This window comes from Ambystoma mexicanum, chromosome 8 (genome assembly GCF_040938575.1).
Source record: "Ambystoma mexicanum isolate Mex_15411 chromosome 8, UKY_AmexF1_1, whole genome shotgun sequence".
Taxonomy (NCBI): domain Eukaryota; kingdom Metazoa; phylum Chordata; class Amphibia; order Caudata; family Ambystomatidae; genus Ambystoma; species Ambystoma mexicanum.
Window position 1 is genome coordinate 1479368657 of NC_090929.1, and position 22186 is coordinate 1479390842.

Consider the following 22186-nt stretch of genomic DNA (forward strand, 5'->3'; position numbering starts at 1 on the left):
TGCCCCTGACTGCTGGGGGGTGGGGGTGCAGGGGGACATGAGTGGGGGCCTTGTGGAGGGTGCCCCTGGCTGCTGGTGGGTGGGGGTGCAGGGGGACATGAGTGGAGGCCAGGTGGAGGGTGCACCTGACTGCTGGGGGGTGGGGGTGGTGGGAGACATGAGTGTGGGCCTGGTGGAGGCTGCCCCTGACTGCTGGGGGGTGGGGGTGCAGGGAGACATGTGTGGGGGCCTGGTGGAGAGTGCCCCTGACTGCTGGGGGGTGGGGGTGCAGGGAGACATGTGTGGGAGCCTGGTGGAGTGTGTCCCTGACTGCTGGGGGGTGGGGGTGCAGGGAGACATGTGTGGGGGCCTGGTGGAGGGTGCCCCTGACTGCTGGGAGTGGGGGTGCAGGGAGACATGAGTGGGGGCCTGGTGGAGGCTGCCCCTGACTGCTGGGGGGTGGGGGTGCAGGGAGACATGAGTTGGACATGAGTGGGGGCCTGGTGGAGACTGCCCCTGACTGCTGGGGAGTGGGGGTGCAGGGAGACATGTGTGGGGGCCTGGTGGAGGGTGCCCCTGACTGCTGGGGGGTGGGGGTGCAGGGGGACATGAGTTGGACATGAGTGGGGGCCTGGTGGAGACTGCCCCTGACTGCTGGGGAGTGGGGGTGCAGGGAGACATGTGTGGGGGCCTGGTGGAGGGCGCCCCTGACTGCTGGGGTGTGGGGGTGCAGGGGGACATGAGTGGGTGCCTGGTGGAGGGTGCTCCTGGCTGCTGGTGGGTGGGGGTGCAGGGCGACATGAGTGGGGGCCTGGTGGAGGGTGCACCTGACTGCTGGGGGGTGGGGGTGGTGGGAGACATGAGTGGGGGCCTGGTGGAGCCTGCCCCTGACTGCTGGGGGGTGGGGGTAGAGGAAGACATGTATGGGGGCCTGGTGGAGGGTGCCCCTGACTGCTGAGGGGTGGGGGTGCAGGGGGACATGTGTGGGGGCCTGGTGGAGGGTGCCCCTGACTGCTGGGGGGTGGGGGTACAGGGGGACATGAGTGGGGGCCTGGTGAAGGGTGCCCCTGGCTGCTGGTGGGTGGGGGTGTAGGGGGACATGAGTTGAGGCCAGGTGGAGGGTGCACCTGAATGCTGGGGGGTGGGGGTGGATGGAGACATGAGTGTGGGCCTGGTGGAGGCTGCCCCTGACTGCTGGGGGGTGGGGGTGCAGGGAGACATGTGTGGGGGCCTGGTGGAGGGTGCCCCTGACTGCTCGGGGGTGGGGGTGCAGGGAGACATGTGTGGGGGCCTGGTGGAGTGTGTCCCTGACTGCTGGGGGGTGGGGGTGCAGGGGGACATGAGTTGGACATGAGTGGGGGCCTGGTGGAGACTGCCCCTGACTGCTGGGGGGTTGGGGTGCAAGGAGACATGTGTGAGGGCCTGGTGGAGGGTGCCCCTGACTGCTGGGGGGTGGGGGTACAGCATACATGCCAACATTCTGTGACCAAAAATCTGTAGGAATCTTAAAGTTTCAAAAATAGTCAGGCGAGGAGGTAATGATAGGAATTGGGCGCGTCAGCAGCCCATTGTCATTGGATGAGCCCGCCGCCGCGGGTGCATTCAATGACAATGAGGCACCTGCCACGCCTTCTGCCATCACGCCAGCTCGGGGGAGCCCTTGAAAGACTCGCCAGAGTTGACGTAATGGGGGGCTAATGGTGCCTTTTGTGAAAGGCACTCGCGGCGGAGGGGCGCCCTTAGCCCACCGCCGTGGGCGCCTTTTACATCAAAGGCCTGCATGCTGTGCCTTCTCCCACTACGCCAGCTCGGGGAAGTCCTTGAAAGACTCCCCTGAGCTGGCGTGGTGGGGGGCTAATGGCGCCTTTGGCCAAAGGCACCCGCGGTGGAGGGGCGCTTTTAGCCCACCGCCGTGGGTGCCTTTGACATTAAAAGCCTGCATGCTGCGCCTTCTCCCGCTACGCCAGCTCGGGGAAGTCCTTGAAAGACTCCGAGTTGGCGTGGTGGGGGGCTAATGGCGCCTTTTGCCAAAGGCACCCGCGGCGGAGGGGCGCTTTTAGCCCACCGCATTGGATGCCTTTGACATTAACAGCCTGCATGCCGCGCCTTCTCCCGCTACGCCAGCTCGGGGAAGTCCTTGAAAGACTCCCCCGAGTTGGTGTGGTGGGGGGCTAATGGCGCCTTTGACCAAAGGCACCCGCGGTGGAGGGGCACTTTTAGCCCACCGCCGTGGGTGCCTTTGACATTAAAAGCCTGCATGCTGCACCTTCTCCCACTAGGCCAGCTCGGGGAAGTCCTTGAAAGACTCCCCGAATTGGCATGGTGGGGGGCTAAGGGCACCTTTTGCCAAAGGCACCCGCGGCGGAGGGGTGCCTTTAGCCCAACGCCGTGGGTGCCTTTGACATTAAAAGCTGCATGCTGCGCCTTCTCCCGCTACGCCAGCTCGGGGAAGTCCTTGAAAGACTCCGAGTTGGCGTGGTGGGGGGCTAATGTTGCCTTTTGCCAAAGGCACCCGCGGCGGAGGGGCGCTTTTAGCCCACCGCCGTGGGTGCCTTTGACATTAAAAGCCTGCATGCCGCGCATTCTCCCAGTATGCCAGCTCGGGGAAGTCCTTGAAAGACTCCCCCGAGCTGGCGTGGTGGGGGGCTAATGGCGCCTTTTGCCAAAGGCACCCGCGGCCGAGGGGCGCTTTTAGCCCACCGCCGTGGGTGCCTTTGACATTAACAGCCTGCATGCCACGCCTTCTCCCGCTACGCCAGCTCGGGGAAGTCCTTGAAAGACTCCCCCGAGCTGGCGTGGTGGGGGGCTAATGGCGCCTTTTGCCAAAGGCACCCGCGGCGGAGGGTGCGCTTTAGCCCACCGCCGTGGGTGCCTTTGACATTAAAAGCCTGCATGCCGCGCATTCTCCCGGTATGCCAGCTCAGGGGAGCCCTTGAAAGACTCCCCCGAGCTGGCGTGGGCAAAAAAAAAAAAAAATGTAAAAAAAAAAAAATTTTTTTTTTCTTTTTTTTTTTTTACAAAAAAAAATCGGTATTTGGTGTTAAAAAATCGGTAGGCGGTAGGACTGCTTCAAAAGCGGTATCCTACCGCCTAAATCGGTAGGGTTGGCAAGTATGGTACAGGGGGACATGAGTGGGTGCCTGGTGGAGGGTGCCCCTGGCTGCTGGTGGGTGGGGGTGCAGGGGGACATGAGTGGGGGCCTGGTGGAGGCTGCCCCTGACTGCTGGGGGGTGGGGGTGGGGGTGCAGGGAGACATGTGTGGGGGCCTGATGGAGGGTGCCCCTGACTGCTGGGGGGTGGTGGTGCAGGGGGACATGTGTGGGGCCTGGTGGAGGGTGCCCCTGTCTGCTGGGGGTGGGGGTGCAGGGGGACATGAGTGGGGGCCTGGTGGAGGGTGCCCCTGGCAGCTGGTGGTTGGGGGTGCAGGGGGACATGAGTGGGGGCCTGGTGGAGGGTGCACCTGACTGATGGGGGGTGGGAGACATGAGTGGGGGCCTGGTGGAGGCTGCCCCTGACTGCTGGGGGGTGGGGGTGCAGGGAGACATGTGTGAGGGCCTGGTGGAGGGTGCCCCTGACTGCTGGGGGGGTGTGGGTGCAGGGAGACATGTGTGGGGGCCTGGTAGAGGGTGCCCCTGACTGCTGGGGGGCGGGCTGCAGGGGGACATGAGTTGGACATGAGTGGGTGCCTGGTGGAGACTGCCCCTGACTGCTGGGGGGTGGGGGTGCAGGGAGACATGTGTGGGGGCCTGGTGGAGGGTGCCCCTGATGCGGAGGGTGCCCCTGACTGCTGGGGGGTGGGGGTGCAGGGGGACATGAGTGGGGGCCTGGTGGAGGGTGCCCCTGGCTGCTGGTGGGTGGGGGTGCAGGGGGGCATGAGTGGGGGCCTGGTGGAGGGTGCATCTGACTGCTGAGGGTGCAGGGGGTCATGAGTTGGACATGATTGGGGGCCTGGTGGAGACTGCCCCTGACTGCTGGGGGGTGGGGGTGCAGGGAGACATATGTGGAGGCCTGGTGGAGGGTGCCCCTGACTGCTGGGGGGTGGGGGTGCAGGGGGACATGAGTGGGGGCCTGGTGGAGGGTGCCCCTTACTGCTGGGGGGTGGGGGTGCAGGTAGACATGTGTGGGGGCCTGGTGGAGTTTGCCCCTGACTGCTGGGGGGTGGGGGTGCAGGGGGACATGGGTTGGACATGAGTGGGGGCCTGGTGGAGACTGCCCCTGACTGCTGGGGGGTGGGGGTGCAGGGAGACATGTGTGGGGGCCTGGTGGAGGGTGCCCCTAACTGCTGGGGTGTGGGGGTGCAGGGGGACATGAGTGGGGGCCTGGTGGAGGGTGCCCCTGGCTGCTGGTGGGTGGGGGCGCAGGGGGACATGAGTGGGGGCCTGGTGGAGGGTGCCCCTGACTGCTGGGGGGGTGGGGTGGTGGGAGACATGAGTGGGGGCCTGGTGGAGGCTGCCCCTGACTGCTGGGGGGTGGGGGTGCAGGGAGACATGTGTGGGGGCCTGGTGGAGGCTGCCCCTGACTGCTGGGGGGTGGGGGTGCAGGGAGACATGAGTGGGGGCCTGGTGGAGGGTGCACCTGACTGCTGGGGGGTGGGGGTGGTGGGAGACATGAGTGGGGGCCTGGTGGAGGCTGCCCCTGACTGCTGGGGGTGGGGGTGCAGGGAGACATGTGTGGGGGCCTGGTGGAGGGTGCCCCTGACTGCTGGGGCGTGGGGGTGCAGGGAGACATGTGTGGGGACCTGGTAGAGGGTGCCCCTCACTGCTGGGGGGTGGGGGTGCAGGGGGACATGAGTTGGACATGAGTGGGGGCCTGGTGGAGACTGCCCCTGACTGCTGGGGGGTGGGGGTGCAGGGAGACATGTGTGGGGGCCTGGTGGAGGGTGTCCCTAACTGCTGGGGGGTGGGGGTGCAGGGGGACATGAGTGGGGGCCTGGTGGAGGGTGCCTCTGGCTGCTGGTGGGTGGGGGTGGTGGGAGACATGAGTGGGGGCCTGGTGGAGGCTGCCCCTGACTGCTGAGGGGTGGGGGTGCAGGGAGACATGTGTGGGGGCCTGGTGGAAGGTGCCCGTGACTGCTGGGGGTTGGGGGTGCAGGGAGACATGTGTGGGGGCCTGGTGGAGGGTGCCCCTGACCTCTGGGGAGTGGGGGTGCAGGGGGACATGTGTGGGGGCCTGTTGGAGGGTGCCCCTTACTGCTGGGGGGTGGGATGCAGGGGGACATGAGTGGGGCCTGGTGGAGGGTGCCCCTGGCTGCTGGTGGGTGGGGGTGCAAGGGGACATGAGTGGGGGCCAGGTGGAGGGTGCACCTGACTGCTGGGGGGTGGGGGTGCAGGGAGACATGTGTGGGGGCCTGGTGGAGGGTGCCCCTGACTGCTGGGGGGTGGGGTTGCAGGGAGACATGTGTGGGGGCCTGGTGGAGTGTGTCCCTAACTGCTGGGGGGTGGGGGTGCAGGGGGACATGAGTTGGACATGAGTGGGGGCCTGGTGGAGACTGCCCCTGACTGCTGGGGGGTGGGGGTGCAGGGAGACATGTGTGGGGGCCTGGTGGAGGGTGCCCCTGACTGCTGGGGGGTGGGGGTGCAGGGGGACATGAGTGGGGGCCTGGTGGAGGGTACCCCTGGCTGCTTGTGGGTGGGGGTGCAGGGGGACATGAGTGGGGGCCTGGTGGAGGCTGCCCCTGACTGCTGGGGGGTGGGGGTGCAGGGAGACATGTTTGGGGGCCTGGTGGAGGGTGCCCCTGACTGCTGGGGGGTGGGGGTGCAGGGTGACATGTGTGGCGGCCTGGTGGAGGGTGCCCCTGACTGCTGGGGGGTGGGGGTGCAGGGGGACATGAGTTGGACATGAGTGGGGGCCTGGTGGAGACTGCCCCTGACTGCTGGGGGGTGAGGGTGCAGGGAGACATGTGTGGGGGCCTGGTGGAGGGTGCCCCTGACTGCTGGAGGGTGGGGGTGCAGGGGGACATGAGTGGGGGCCTGGTGGAGGGTGCCCCTGGCTGCTGGTGGGTGGGGGTGCAGTGGGACATGAGTGGGGGCCTGGTGGAGGGTGCCCCTGACTGCTGGGTGGTGGGGGTGGTGGGAGACATGAGTGGGGGCCTGGTGGAGGCTGCCCCTGACTGCTGGGGGGTGGGGGTGCAGGGAGACATGTGTGGGGGCCTGGTGGAGGCTGCCCCTGACTGCTGGGGGGTGGGGGTGCAGGGAGACATGTGTGGGGGCCTGGTGGAGGGTGCCTTGCACTGCTGGGGGGTGGGGGTGCAGGGGGACATGAGTGGGGGCCTGGTGGAGGGTGCCCCTGTCTGCTGGGGGGGTGGGGGTGCAGGGGGACATGAGTTGGACATGAGTGGGGGCCTTTTGGAGGGTGCCCCTGACTGCTGGTGGGTGGGGGTGCTGGGAGACATGCGTTGGTAATCAGTAGTGCAAGGTGACATGTGGGTTGGCTGGGGGGCATGGCCATGGTGGATGGGCTGCCTGCGGGACATGAGCAGGGGTGCAGGGTAGTCCCCTGTGGTGTGGGCTGCCTTCAGGGGCCATGGAGGGTGTAGAGGGAACACCTGGGAGGACCCACACGGTCAATTCACGTGTAGTACTACCCGGCACCCCCTAAATACACATACCCTGCTGAAATCGTGTGTGGAACTTCCCGCGCACCCCGGAATACACGTACCCTGCAGGATTAGCGTGTGGAACATCACGCGCACCCCGGAATCCACGTACCCTGCAGAATTAGCGTGTGGAACTTCACGCGCACCCCGGAATACATGTACCCTGCAGGTTTAGCGTGTGGAACTTCACACGCACTCCGGAATCCACGTACCCTGCAGAATTAGCGTGTGGAACTTCATGCGCACGCCGGAATACACGTACCCTGCAGAATTAGTGTGTGGAACTTCCCGCGCACCCCGGAATACACGTACCCAGGCCAATCGCGTGTGGGACTTCCTGCGCACCCCGGAATACACGTACCCAGGCAAATCGCGTGTGGAATTTCCCTGCGCACCCCGGAATACATGTACCCAGCCAATCACGTGTGGGACTTCCCGCGCACCCCGGAATACACGTACCCAGGCAAATCGCGTGTGGGACTTTCCGCGCACCCCAGAATACATGCACAGTCTATTTTGCACACAGCGGGTGTTCATGTTTGTCGCGTACCCCTTTGCACGTCATTTGTCTTAGAGGGCCACAGTATGTGACATTCATCATGGCTGTATATAGGTGCTTTTTGTTGGCGCACATTTTGGCGCACATTTATTTCAGGGGCAGGGACACTACCGCCTGCTTTCTTGTGGCGGACGTGTTTGGGCCTGTGCGCTGGTTTGACCGTGCGCTGGTTTGCCCTATTGGATTCCATGAATACGTGTTGTAGGCGAGCGTGTGGTGCCTCATGTACTTCCCCCGTGACGCCCACATTTTGACGAGTTGTTCCCCATTCCGAGTGTTACGCCCCGTGTTCCGCCTACTTTTGTTGTGTGCGCCCCGCTATGTGCGATTTCGCTGTGGCCGTGGCGCACGGCGTTAGATATCCAGTGTGCTGGCGTGCGCCGCGCACTTTTTCAGCGCACATCCGATTTTTTTCTCGCTCACGCCCTTCCATGAAGCGATGTGCGCTGGTTTCCCTGCGATTTTCGCACTTGCACTGCGATTTTCGCACTTTTACTGCAAATCGCACGTTTTGGCACCTCTGCGCGGGAATTTTCGGCGCACATTAATTCCATGAATCGGCCTCCAAATGTAATTAGAAAAGCAATGTGTTATACGTTTGGTGCATGGACAATCGGCCTGGCCCTCGGCCAGGACGAATGCCTACTCTGAGTTACTTATTGGGGCATGCAACATGGCTGAAGCTCCAGGTTAAAATCAGAAAACAAAATTCTGCTTGCGGCTGCAGTGTGGAGTGCTGATTGGGATTGCAACAAACATGCGTGAGGAGCATCAGCAAGGATCTGTAAGGATGCATTTGCAAATCTGTCTTGTGTTTTATTTTTTTGAAAGTGTGGAACCGCAAGTACACAAAATACTGATATAACATTTCTGCCGTGGGCAGTGGCAGAAAAAATTGTGATCTAAGTTTGGTGCATGGACAATGGGCCTGGCCCTCAGCAAGGACAAATGGCTTCTTTGATTTACTTATTAGGGCATGCATCATGGGCAAAGCTGTAGGTTTAAATGGGCAAAGAAATCTGCTTGAGACTGTAGCTCAGATGTACCCCACTCTTGGGACTCTTGTGCCCCAGCAGTTTGCTAGTGGCCTACCACCTTAGGATCCTTTGGCACTCCCCACTCAGGTTCCCATGAACACTTGTCCATCCATACTGTCCCTTTTATTTATGCACTTCTGTTACTGCACTATGCATATGTGCATTTATAGGAGCAACATGCCCAATTCTTTGGTATACACATGGGCAATATAGATGCAAAAAAATGTGTAGAACATTGTTAAGTGGCAGTTGGTGTGTGGAAGTTTAATATATTGATAGGCTATATGTAGAGTCTTTTTAAAGTGATTGGTGGATATATGTGTGAATTGTTTAAAGCAGGCAATGAGGGAGTGAACAGTAAAAGGAGTGGAAGGGCTGTTTTGTGTGATGTGGTTTATTTCTTTATTTTTTTTGCAGGAGAGGCCAGAAAGTAAGGTGGGGAGGAAAATTAAGGAAGGGGCACCAACCACACATATGAAGGACAGGCGGACAGGGGAAGATGCTGCGTGTGTGTTAAATATAAGGTAGAGGCTAGTGTTTCTCATGCGCCTTGATTGCAGTACTTCGAAATGCCCCCCCCCGCAGAGTGGTGTGTGGCAGTACTGTTGTTTTAGAAAGATGTGGATCAACAGTCTCTTTTATTCCTTGCAAGGTAACTGGTGGGATGTTGTGTCCCACAGAAGTAGGCTGTGTAGTTACAGTATTGGTTGAGAAGGATGAGGTAGAGGAAGACAGCCTACTGCTTCCCCAGTAAGGAACAGCATTTCTGAGAGCATTGCAGTGGTTGGATTTGGTGTGGTGGTGCAAGGAGGTGGTCTCATTGGAGTACTGCCCAGGTTGTCTGCGACTGAGTACAATGCCGCACTCAGTGCAATTCACTTTGGTAGCTTTAGTCTTTGATACATTTCCAACAGTGGTAAAGAACTGCCACACCCATGATTCGCTCGGGGTGCTAGAGGTATCCACTTCTTCTACCTCATTTTCCTGGTGTTCTTCATTGTCTTTTGAATTATTGCACTTATTTCGTTGTGTATATCCTCTATCTGGTGGTGCTGGCGGCTCTTGGGGAGGAGGGATGGCAATGGCTGATGCCATTTTTAAGACATGTAGCTTTTCCTAATATTTTTCCAAGTATGTGCTGTGTGCTAGATTGTTAATGGATAATGAGTAAGAATAGGTGTAGGAGCTGTGCAGGGTACATTTTGAGCTTCAAAGTTCCCAGATGAGCTGAAAAATGCAGTTCCGAACTGTTCGCGAAGCACAGACCTATTTGCGAAGTATGGACGCGTTAGCTGACACGTTATCATGGCACACGTGAGTTTGTAGTCAGATCTGTCTGAAAAGTCTGCGATGACGTCAGAAGTTTGCGAACATCGGAAAACACAAAAACAGTGGGAAAAGCTGCACAAAGCATACAGAAGTGTTGAACATGATGCTAGAAGGTGGGTAATGGCAGAATTTTAAGGTGAAAAATTCTAAATTGGAGAAAAATGTTGCTATACTGGGGTAAGTATGATATTAGTAAATTGTAGCAAATTAGGGTGTACTGGTAAAAACCCATGAAATTCACTGAAAAAACTTTGTTAAATGGACACTATGGTTGTTTTGCTAATAGAAACCTATGAAATTCAATGAAAAGACTTTGTTAAAGGGTCGTTATGGTTACAAATAAAACCGAAAACCCCCAGAAATTTGCCAGTTATGGTAATCCAAGCAACCACAACTCACGCCACCACCGTGCACTGCTAAGACACACACCCAGTACATGAAAGATGACATCACAAATCTCATTGATGACACAAATACCATAAATAACTAATTGTGCATAATATCTTTCTGCACCCATTTTTCTCAAAGTGCTATCAAATGGACCATGTCAAACCATTATTTTCAAACTTTTCTCTGGAAAATAATGTAATTCCATCACTATTGAAAATATTTATTTTATATTTCATTTTTTTCACATTTATAAGGAGCACATGCAGCCCGGGGGCATCGAGCCGCAGTTACAGAAAGTGGCAGCTTAGTTGCAGGGAACAGCAGAGCATTGTTACAGATTAATACAGGGCAAACTTTGTGGTTCAGACAAAACCCAAGGTTTTGAGTGCTTTGCGAAAGGCAAGGTCTGAGGTTTCTGCTCTGAGGGTAAGTGGCAGAGAGTTCCATTGCCTAACAGCAATGAATGGGAAACTCGCCCCGCCTGCCCTGGCACATTTGGCTCAGAGACTACGAGTCTGTTGGAGTAGGTTGTTCTGGTAGGTGTGGAAGCGCAGGTCCTATTCACTCTTTGAGAGAGGTAAGTAAAGACAGAGACATTCAGCGCTAGCACACGGTCTCAGTAGTTTTTGTTAAACGGCTGCAGGTGATTTATATAGTGTGAGTGTATTGCCCTACACACCATGGTTCAAATATACTATCACCCAGAGTTTATACAATCCCACTGCACCAAACAAATAATTATTTCATTGCATAGTTAAGCAAAGTTTAATAGTAGGTTGAGTCAGCCTGACACGTGATGAGAGTTCATTGCCGCAAATGTCTCTTCTTCTGAGGCAATTCCAGTAGTCCGATTTCAACACGAAAATTAATGAATAGTAGATTTTGTACTCCACATTATCTGCCACTTTCGTGCATTTGCAATACCTCTTAATTCACAATTCCAGCCTTTCGGCATCTGACAACTACGCGGGAGAACTGTGTGATAGTATTCTTTAATGGGGAGCCAGCTTGCTTGCAGAGTAAATGTGTTCCCTTTTAGGGATGCCTATGACTGCTTGGAGAGCATTATTCTGAATGGTTTGGAGTTTCTTTAGGTTTTTGTCTGAGATGCCGGCAAAGAGGACATTGCAGTAGTCCAGTCTTAAGCCAATTAGAGCTCTGGCAATAGAAAGGCAGTTTCCAGTGGTCAGGAAGGGTCTGGCTGCGTTTAGCAATTTTGTGGAGTAGGCTGCAGATGAGGCGATAGCGCTGACTTGCCTGGACATGGAGAGGGCGGTGTCTAAGTAGACTCCTAGGGTTTTCACAGACTGTGAGACTGGGGTTTGGATGTTGTTGATATTTCGGTTCTACCAGCAGCAGTTTGGTTTTATCCCTATTGAGGCAGAGCCAGTTTGCTGCCATCCAAGCCTATATGGTGGAATAGGCAAAGTTGAGGGACTTGGCATCTGCCTCATAGTTACCAGAAAGGGGAGGAGGACTTGGGTATCGTCGGCATAGTTGGTGTAGGCTATGCCAAGTGAGTCCAGAATGTCAAACAGTGGTCTGGTAAAGATGCTATAGAGTGTGGGGGAGATGCAGGATCCTTGCGGAATGCCACATTGAATGGTGGCTGGAGCAGTGCATGATTGGTAAGAGAACACTCTCATAGTTCTGCCTATGAGGAAAGAGGTGATTCAGGCTCTCGCGTTCAGGGAGAAATGAGCTGAGGAGGAGAGGGGGTGGTAAAGTATTTTGTGGTCCACAAGGTCAAAAGCCACTGATAGGTCTAAGAGGAGGAGTAGAGCAGGTTTACCTTCATCCTTGATGTCCTCCATCAGGTCTTTAAAATCGAGCTGGGCTGATTCTGTGCCATAACTGGGGCAGAAGCCAGACTGTCGCACGCCTAGGATCTGATTGGATTCAAGGAATTGTTGCACCTGTAGGTAGGCTGCTTTGTCTACTATTTTTAGCAGGGAGGGGACTGTGGTTATCGGTTTGTAGTTATTGGGGGAGGTAGGGTCAAGATTTTATTTTTAGAAGTGGCCGTACCCATGCTTCCTTGAGGCTGGAGGTGAAGGAGGCCTTTATGAAGGTAGTAAGGAATGGTCCAAGGGTGCCTGCACAGTCCTTGAGTGCGGCAGAGCAAATATCACATTTGCAGTTAGAGGGTTTGATGTTTTTTAATAAGAGTGAGAACTTCAGGTCCGGTTACATCTTTGAATGTGAAGAGTGGAGTGTTGTGTGTGTTGTGACTAGAGGTGGTTGTTGATGACTGGTGGGGTGGGTTCAGTGTAAGCTGGTTTGTATGGATCTTGTTATATAGAAGGTTTAGTTTACTGAGTGCGGCTGATTGTATATCAGAGCACCAGGCTTCGGCGTTGGTCAGGGTCTGTGGCGGGGGGGTCAAGTTCCCTGAAAATTGCAAAGATCTATTTCGCATCTGTAAAAACTGTAGGGGGGGGGTCTGTTTTCCTGCCCTCTATATGGCAAAGTAGAAGCACAGAGTACCCCAGCCAATAAGATAGTCTTGTTTCCTGCAGAAATGTTCTACTACCCAAATGTACCTGGTTTAGCAGAGTTTCTTCGATGGTTCGTCGATGGCTCCTCGTGGGTGGACTCCCTTTAAAGCAGGAGCCACAGAGTGTCGAGATTCCTCAAAGAAATGTGAACACTGTCGTTGGGACCGCAGCTTCCACCTTTGCGGTGCTCGTGGACGTCCTGTGAAGATGAGGTGTGTGGTGCACCTCGATGACAAGAGTTCATTGCCGCAAAGCAGATTGATGAAGAACGTAGGCCCAGCAAGGGCGTCGGGCCTTCGGTGTTGGTGTTGACGATCAGGACTCACCCACGGCTGGCTTTCGGATTTTCATTGGTCTGAGTCTTTGTGGACTTCGGTTGGTGGGAAACTAACCAGCGGATTTTCCTTGGTCCGTCGATGACCTCGACTTTCTCCGGTGGGACAAATCAGTCGACGGTGATGGGAAGGGAGCCCCTTGTTTCAAATTTCTTAGGCAAAGGTGGAGCGTTGCGGCTCCGGTCGTTGAACAGCACGGCGTCAATCTGGCCTCACTTCTGGGCTACACGACTCGACGGGCTTCCTGCAGTTACGGCAAACCTCTGAACCCTGGTCGACGACAATGGACCTCAATGTCAGGGTGCTTCACTTCAGGTCCTTTGTGGACCCTGTTTCCAGTTGGCAGCCTTTCAAGGACTGTCTTCCATGGCGCTGTGAAGAAGGTTAACTTTTGCACAGTGTTCTCTCATAGCTCGGGAAGAGTTCTCCAACCCAGGTTCTCTCTTGGATCAGTTCATGCAAGGAATGTGGATTGGGGTAAGCACCCAGCCTTTCAGTACACCACACTGCATTCATACCAGTTTCAGGCAGGGCTGTCTCATTCATTGAGTCACACACTAGAAACCAGACCTCCATAACATGAAATGTATATTGGTGACAGACTCCATTCACCCAGGTCCCATGCCAAGTGTGTACCCACAACATACAGTCTCTGGGAAGGCTCCAGCCAGTCTCGCCTGGACTTCCCCACAATTCCATATATGGAACTTCCTCCCTACAGCCAGTCAGAGGAAGCGACAGAGTCAGGTCTTCCCAGGACTTTGGGAAAACAAGGTAACAGGCAATAGAACGCAAGAGGCCACAGGGGCCATCTTGTATCCTATCAGGAATCAACTGATTCCAATGGCAGGGCCTGGGTATCCCAAAATGGAGGATACTCACGGCACCTGTGAAATTCAGCATGGAGCTGCCAGCAGCCCATATACTGCTCTGTGGGCCACACACAGGTGCCCAAAAACATACATTAGTGGTACAGGGCTGTACCCCCACCCATGGGTGCCATAGGTATATCCCAAGGGGCTGTTCACCACAACCAAAAAGAGGAAGAGCTGCACTGCCAGGAGTCCCACCTGGACTCCTGTGCAGAAATCACCACAGAACACACATGATAATAGGAGTACAGGACAAGGACATGGAGGCCCTGTCGCTCCAATGCATTTCCAGCATCACAGCATCCGACTTGGCCTTGGCAATCCTAGTGTTAAAGGATGTAGCTTTAGCCTGCATGATTGCTTTTTTATAATCCTTGGAAATGTTGTTAAACTCAATTTTGGAGGAGTCTAGGTGGTTTGTTTGCCAGATGGAGAGGGCAGTCAGTTTTTTCGAGCAGAGTTCTAGTATCTCAGGGGTGAATCAGGTTTTCATGTGCTTCTTGGGTTTGGCTTTCCATGCCGCTTGTGGGGCTATGGCATCTCCTGCCTGTTTTACTGTGGAGTTGTAGATTTCAGCAAGTATTTCTGGGTCGTTGGAACAGGGTTGGCCTGAGGGCAGAGATTTGTTGGTGAGGTAAAAGCCTTTCTTTGGTAAGCTTGCAGGAGCTCCTGGTAAATGTCAGTGGAAGAGGTGAGGTGCAGGGTTTCTCTTTCTGGGGGGTGGGGGGTGGAAAATTGGATGACATGGTTGTTTGTCCAGAGGGTTAGGGAATTAGAGCTGATGGAGGGTGGGTAGTGGTGGTCTACTAGCCAGTCTAAGGTGCAGCCTTTGATGTGTGCAGGGTAAACATGGATTGTTTGATAGTCTAGCACTTTAGCAAGTGATTTAGCTTGTGGATCACCCAGGTCATTGAGTACTAGGTTCAAGTCACCTAAGAGTATGTCCTTGGATAACATCTTAAGGTTGTTAGATGGGAGGTGGATGAGGACTTCTTTGAAATCTGCCATGGGGCGGTAGACAATGTAGAGCGTGTTGGTGCAGTTGTGGGATGTGGTGAGTTTACGGACTAGGAGGTTGCTGTTAACTTTGGTCGAAGTGTTGATCTTTCTAATGGAGATGGACTCTTTCGCTAAAAGGGGTAGCCTTCCCCCTTTAATGTGAGGGCAGTCTTCTCTGAATATGGTGTACCCTGGAGTGAGTGCTAATGAGATGACCAGACCTGAGGCTTCATGGAGCCAGGTTTTCGGAGATTGTTAGGAGGTCGAGGTTATGGGCAGAGAGCAAGTCATGTATGTCTAAGGCGAGGGTTAGGAGCGAGCGTGCATTAATGATGACTCAGCTTAGCGTGGTATGTGAGACGTAGGGAGATGGAGCAGTTGCAGATGTGGCAGCTAATCTGGTGGCACCATTTTAGGCAGTTGGATTGGTAACTTTGGCAACATTTGGCATGGTAGCATGGCAACATTAGAAATAGCACATGTAGCAACATTTGGGATGGTAGCATGGGTAACATTTGGTATGGTAACAAGGTTGACATAATTAACAACAGAGTTTGCGGCAGTGGGATAGCAGCAGAGGTGTGTGCCCTGGCAATGTTAAACTCTGATGGTATGACATTTGCATTCCTCCATGGGGCATTGGGGTTGGCGGCAATGTTCGGCTCCGGTGCAGTTTCTTTCAGTGCGAGAACCCTTGCTCAAAGTACTTGGCAGTGTGCAGGGTAGCGCAGTGAGTTCTTGTCCTGGTGCGGATTGGTGTGACGCAGTGGTAACCCCTTGCTGGAGGTGGTTTTATGCAAAGGGAGGAGCAGGCTTACGAAGGAGAAAGTGGAGATGCCCACATTTTTGAGGTGTGACGAGCTATTGTTTTTCCCTTAGCTTTGGGAGAGATACCACATTGGGTTGGCATGATGGGGTAAGAGTGCCGGGGACAGTAAGGAGGGTGGAGGTTGGGCATGGGCTGTTAGCGTCATCCGTGCTGGGATTGGGTGTTTTTGCTGAGGTGGGTTGTAGATTCCTGATTGGGTGCTGCGTTTCTGAGGTGAGCGCAGCGTTCAGGGGTAGATAGGGAATGTAGGCTGCATCGCAAGGCATAGCTGTGAGGAGATGCGTTGGCTCTGATTGGGAGCTTTGGATCAGGATAAGGGGAGAGGGCCTTCACCTGAACACGGTACTCGGATGGTTTTGGGGTGCCTAGTGGTTTTGGGGTGGGGTTGGAGGAGGATGCCTAGCAGGTAGTTTCTGGTTGCAGCATCTCTGGGCTGGGAGCGATGGAACTGTGGATTGGTGCGCGAGCGGAGACGCTAGAGTCTGCGGGTGAGCATGTTAGGAACGGGTGTGAGTGTGAGTGTGGAGCGACCTGATGGGATCACAAACCGTGGTGACAGGAGCGTGCTTGAGCCACTAAGCCAGCGGCTGTCGGCGGAGTCAAGGGTGCATTGGGCGGGCATGCTGGCATCAGCATCACCGAGCAGTGGAGTGCTGCAGAGAAGCAAACGTGCCTTTGCTTCGTGCCTTCACTGGATGGCTTTGCTTGCCGTTTAAGGCAGATTAGTGAGGGCTCCCTTGTTACGCTTGGTTAGCCACGCTATTTTTGGAGAAATATCAATGCTCCTCATATGGAAATATTGATCAGTCACCATAGACCATGTATCATCTACCAAGCCACCAGCAACCCAGCACCAAAGGTGCCTCCAACTCTGCTGTGACAGGAATGCATGGTGACTACATACACCATATCAGGTCATAGTGAGTTTGTACATCAGAAGCACACATTTAATTAGCAGAATGTTTTTTATAACATGGAAAACAATCAGTGCAGCAGATACGCCAAATGGTGCCAAAGGGCTACTGAAAGCTGTGTGTAAAATGAATGTAAAATGCAATGAACTGAAAATGCCACAATTAATGACTGCCCATTATTTGTTTATATTTTTATGGCTATAGGGCCATCGTAGTCCGTTACACTCAGGCCCCCTTTGGGTTATGAGTGCTGGACACTAATGAATTCACTCGGACTCTATAGTGTATCATGTCAGCTGATGCACACACCCAACCACAGGTACTGGTGACCTGCACATTTTTAGAATCAGTTATCTTCTATTTTAGATTAAACATTCTTTGTGAATATAGTACAATCGATTACATTCGAGTAAAAATCGATACTTTGCACTTAAATGTGCTAGAATATCCCAAATATCCAGCACAGCAAATCATAAACTACATTTAAATTCGGTTTTAAAAAAATCAGTCACACTAAAATTCCACCTCAGGTATTATCCATCTGCCAGGTCAGGGTCCTCGAATAATGGAGATATGATTGCACTAATAACATTATATGGATGCAAAAATTCCAAAAGTAAACATATGCATGCACATTCCTTACCACCCACAAAATTTGAAAATTCGACGTGTTACAGCATTCATCTGATTAACAATAGAAAGATTTCATGCAATGTGCCTGCAAAAAGAAAGCACACATTTCATTGTGCATGGACACATTTTTGTGTTTCCATGCACAATTTACCTCAACAATGTCTCTCGGTGGAAACAATTGAACGGAATGTGCAGGAACATATGCAACATGGTTTATATGTTAGAATATCTGGGTAATAATAAGCCAGACTGAAGCAGTAATATTACATAAACCGTAACAAGAAAGATAAATGTATAGCACATAAATTACTATTTTTTTTCTAAAAAAGCTAATTCTGTGAAAACATATGTATATATTTGTTTTAAAATGTGCTTTTGTTTTCTTGATGATGTATACGTACCAGAGGACCTCCGCCATACTAGACACAGATAAATGCATTACCCCATTATGTGCACTTGCCAGTTTCCAGTTTTGAAGGTATACCTTCAGGATGGGGGAGACCCACTGCATGCCACCAAACCACAATTAACCCTCCTGACCTGCTGTAAACCATACTGATGCTAGCCACGTGTATCTTCCCTTTTGCTAAATAAATATTATATTTGGGATATGTTTTCTTTCTTCATTTTTACTTTAGTTATTTTCACTAAAAAATCACTTTATGTTTAGTATTCCTAATTTTTCCAGATTTACTTTTAATGAGAACTTCAAAAGTTGATTGGTAGAAGAATGGCAAAGATAGACAAAGGAAACGAGGAACCCAAACTCTTAACCGACATGAGGCATTAAGAGTTCCAAACAGGAGATGATTTGCTCCATTATTGGTCCAAGCTCTCATAACTCAAGATTTTGACAAGGGGAAACTAGGAGACAATGTTATTATTTCATGTTTTAATATGTTTTTGTAACAGAGATGTATTTCTGATACTTACTTTGTGATTGTTCTTTAGTGGAGGGATGAACAATGAAGTTATGCAGTGTTTTATAAATGGTTGTGCTCACTCACTCACTCACCCACGCACTGTGACCAAGGACTTTGATGAAGGAGAATAAGTGTCATGAACTTGAAGGACTGCGATGAAGGAGAAATACTATGATGAAGGAAAAATTCTGTGACAAAAGAAAAGTACTGTGATAAAAGAAAAGGCTTGTTACTAAAGGGAAGGAATGTGATGAAAGATCACGACTATGATGAAGGAAAAGGACAAAGATGAAGGACAATGGCTGTGATGAAGGCCTTTGATGAGGGCGAAGCACTGTGATTTAGAAGTATAACTGAAAAAGAAGAAGACTTTGATGAAGGAGAAGGACTGTGATGAAGGGGAAGTACTACTATGTTGAAAGACCATTGCAAATCATTAGGATGTTGATGAACGAAATGGGCTGTGGAGAAGACTGACTGTGGTGATAGAGGGCAGTGAAAAACAAAAAGGTCAGATGAATGGAAAGGATTGTGATAAAGGAGGAGAACTTTGATGAAGGACTGTGAAAAAAGAGAATAACTCTGGCAAAGGCCTGTGACAAAAAAGGTATGCATCAAAGGACTATGACAAAGGAACATGATTAGGATGCAGGACTATAATGAAGAAGAAGGACTACGAGCAATGAGATGGACTGTGATGAAAGAGATGAATTGAGATAAAGGACTGTATTAAAGCAGTACTGTGATGAATGGGAATTACAATAGTGTGGGGTACATTTAAAAGCCCTAGACAGAAGCCCCCTCACCTGAACAGCAGCATTTAAACACTGCCACCAAAAACGGCCTTGTTTTGCTGTTATTTCATTGGAATGACACACATTTCCACATTGCAACCAAAAACAGCCCTGCTTTGCTTTTATTACCCCTAAATGACAAGAGGTTCTACAATGCAACCAAAAACGGCCTTGCTTTACTTTCTTTTCACCTGAATGACAAGAAGTTATACACTGCAACCAAAAACAGCCGTGCTTTACTGTTATTTCACATGAGGGGCAAGAATGTCCGCACTACATAGAAAAACAGCTTTTGTTTTCCCTTTCACATGAACAGCAGCACTTTAAACACTGAATATGACGAACCGCTTGGCTTTTCTTTGTGTTCATGTAAAAAAAAAAGAACCATGAGAAAAGGGGGCCTACCCAGCATTATCAAAGGACTAACAGCAAATGTGAATTCTCCCAGAAGGAAAACATGATTTAAACATTCAAAGAAAAAAGCCTGCACACGTATGAAAAGAAAACAGCTTTAAAAGCCATAGTGGAAAGATAGCATTGCTCATGCAGAAAATGTCAGGGACATATCATGTGGGGGTTGACCGAAGTTAATGCAGATTATGTTCCAACCCACAAAACTCTATTCTCAAGACAGTGGAAAACCACAGTTTGGGGATTAATAAACTTCTTACTCCGTGGAGTGAAATCTAATATCTACAAAAAGAAGTTTAAACGTTTTTTCCTAAAAAAGGAAACAAGTGCCACCACTTACATGGGTATCCTGTCTGACACATACATTTTTTAGACAAGTAGATATCAATTTTATTAATCATACAAAATTCATTTTAAGAAAAAAATTCATCGTAAAAATGATCATATCACCTAAAACAAACAATCAATTTCTAAAAACACACAAGTAATTCAACTTCAATTGGTTCGGATTACAAATTTGATCTATTGGACAACCCGTATGACCCAATCACACTGAGTCTCCTCACTTCAAAGTAGTCTTTTGGCTAATTCAGTTCTTAGTTTCCCAAAAACCCAACTTGCACAAGTTTCTGTCCCATAATCACATCTATGTAGGACATTCTTCAGGGGTGTGTGTCTTGTGTAGATCTTATTCGAGATGAAACCACATTTCCAAAGTTCTATCTTCTTGTTAAAAGTCTGTATACCCTGTTAATACAAAGGGGGCACTGTGTTACTCTTATTTTACACAGTGTTAGTCTGTTAATTGAACTAGCATTGCCACCCTTATCCCCATAAGGGTGAGGAAAATGTAATTAATAACATACCTCTCTGACCCGGGGGTTCTTTATCCCAGAATCTTCTTCTCAACCTCAATTGGTTAAATTAAAGCAAAAGTCCCATTCGTTGAGGACGTCATGCTTGTGTTCCTGTAACTTCTGTCCTAGTACACAACATATACACATGTTAGACTCTTATTACCTAGAATTATGAGCTCATCAGCCTATGTTTACCTCATGGAGACATCTTACCATATGGTTCTAATTATGTCATCCGGGATCACTCCATCAGTTTGCTCAGAAAACTTCCTTTACCCTTCCAGGTATGTATACCTGAAAGACATCAAAACCGGAGCACACAAAACCTTAGTCTGATTCCCACGTATTCAAATCCACTACATATCTTATTTAGGTGAGCCAGACAATACATGCTCGTGACTCCCACTGGGGCTGGATATCTTTAGTAGTCTTATTTCCTCACCAGTGCGCCTCCAACAGCGTTCTGCAGGTTCTTTCCCTTAATTCCAACAAGAAGGCTCGATCATATCCTAGTGTCCTGCTCTTAGCTTCGCATCGGCTTGTACAGAACTCGAGCGGCAAGTATCTCGGGGAACAACCTCGTATGTCAATCGCGGGCAGCGCTATGACGTCATCACGCCTCACGCGGATCGCGTGCTGGTGACGTCACTAACGGCCCGCGACGCACCCGCGCGGGCCTATAGCTGGGAATTGAAGTCCCGGATCGTCTATTCATATTACTGCAGACTCTTAATCTGGCCTTCAAATACCCTCATGTCTGTAATTTCATCCCAATAACTGTGATTTCATCTCAAATAGGACCCCACAGTAAATATAAAGCACAGAGAATCATTTCTAATCAAAGCACATTTTTAGAAAAAACGCATAGAGACGCTTCAAATCATTGTAGATGGATCCTCCATGCGTTCTAAAAAAAGGGTAGGAATTATACATGTGTTACATGCTCTCTATAATTGTTTCTCATATGTCTTCACGTCCAATGTGTGCATATGTTCGACGATCACCTTGATCTCTCAGTTACGTCAATCAAAATTCGAAATTCGACAGACTCAATGGAAAAACCAGACTCTATGGAAAAAAAGGGAAAGAAAGAAAGAAAGAAAGAAAGAAAGACCGAGTCAGAGAAGCGTGTCTAGGTATTATGCCACTCCACGCCTTCATTCAGACCATGGAGGTGGCTTCCAGATAAGAAAATAAGTTTTTGTTCCAACTGTAATAACTTCTTATTGATCAGTGGTTGTGACTCCCCTTTAACTTGTTTCAGAATCACCCATTCAAATTCGTTACTGGTATGTTTCCTTTCAATAAAATGTTTTACCATTGGCGCTAGTTCAACTTTATTCCTAATACAGCTTCTATGCTCGATCATCCTTGTCTTGCATTTTCTGTTTGTCTTTCCTATGTACATAAGTTGACATGGACATTTAATCAAATAAATAACATTACTTGTTTCACAATTTGTGTGTTCTGTCATTTGCCATATTTTCCCCAAACCTAGAACAACTGATGTAGTTTTCCTCGTTTGTTGGCACATGGTACAATTACCACAAGGATAATGGCCCTGGACTGGTGAAAGGCCCCACAGATTCGTCTGTTGGCCTGTTCTTTTCTTGGTCTTAATATCATTCCTCATGACTAGCTCGCGCACCGTAGTGCTCTTTTTGAAAGCTATAATGGGACTCCTCATTTCCTTAGTCATAATTTTCTTCCAATTCCTCTGAATAATACTCTTGATTTTATATGAAAGATTACTAAATGTATTCACAAATACTAGCGGGGTCTCTCTAGTTTCTCCATTTCTACGTATATGTTGGTCCAAGAGGGCTTCTCGATTGTTATTAAAAGCTCTCTTGGCCGCCTTCTTGGCCAAAGGAGAGGGATATCCTCTGTCTACCAATTTGTCAATAAGCACGTTTGCCCCATCTTCATACGAAGCATTAGTACTGCTGTTCTTTTTTAGCCGCAGAAATTGCCCAAAGGGTAGGTTGTTCTTCACATGTTGTGCGTGGTGGCTGTTATAATGTAACAATGCATTCCTATCGGTTTCCTTAGTAAAAGGTTTGACTAGTAATACCCCTTGTTCATGATAGATACAAATGTCTAAGTAATGTATTTGTCCATTGCTGATATTGCTGGTGAATTTAAGATATCTGTTCTGGAAATTCAACCATGTTACAAAATTTTTTGACTCTTCTTCACTCCCCTTCCAGATGACAAAAATGTCATCTATAT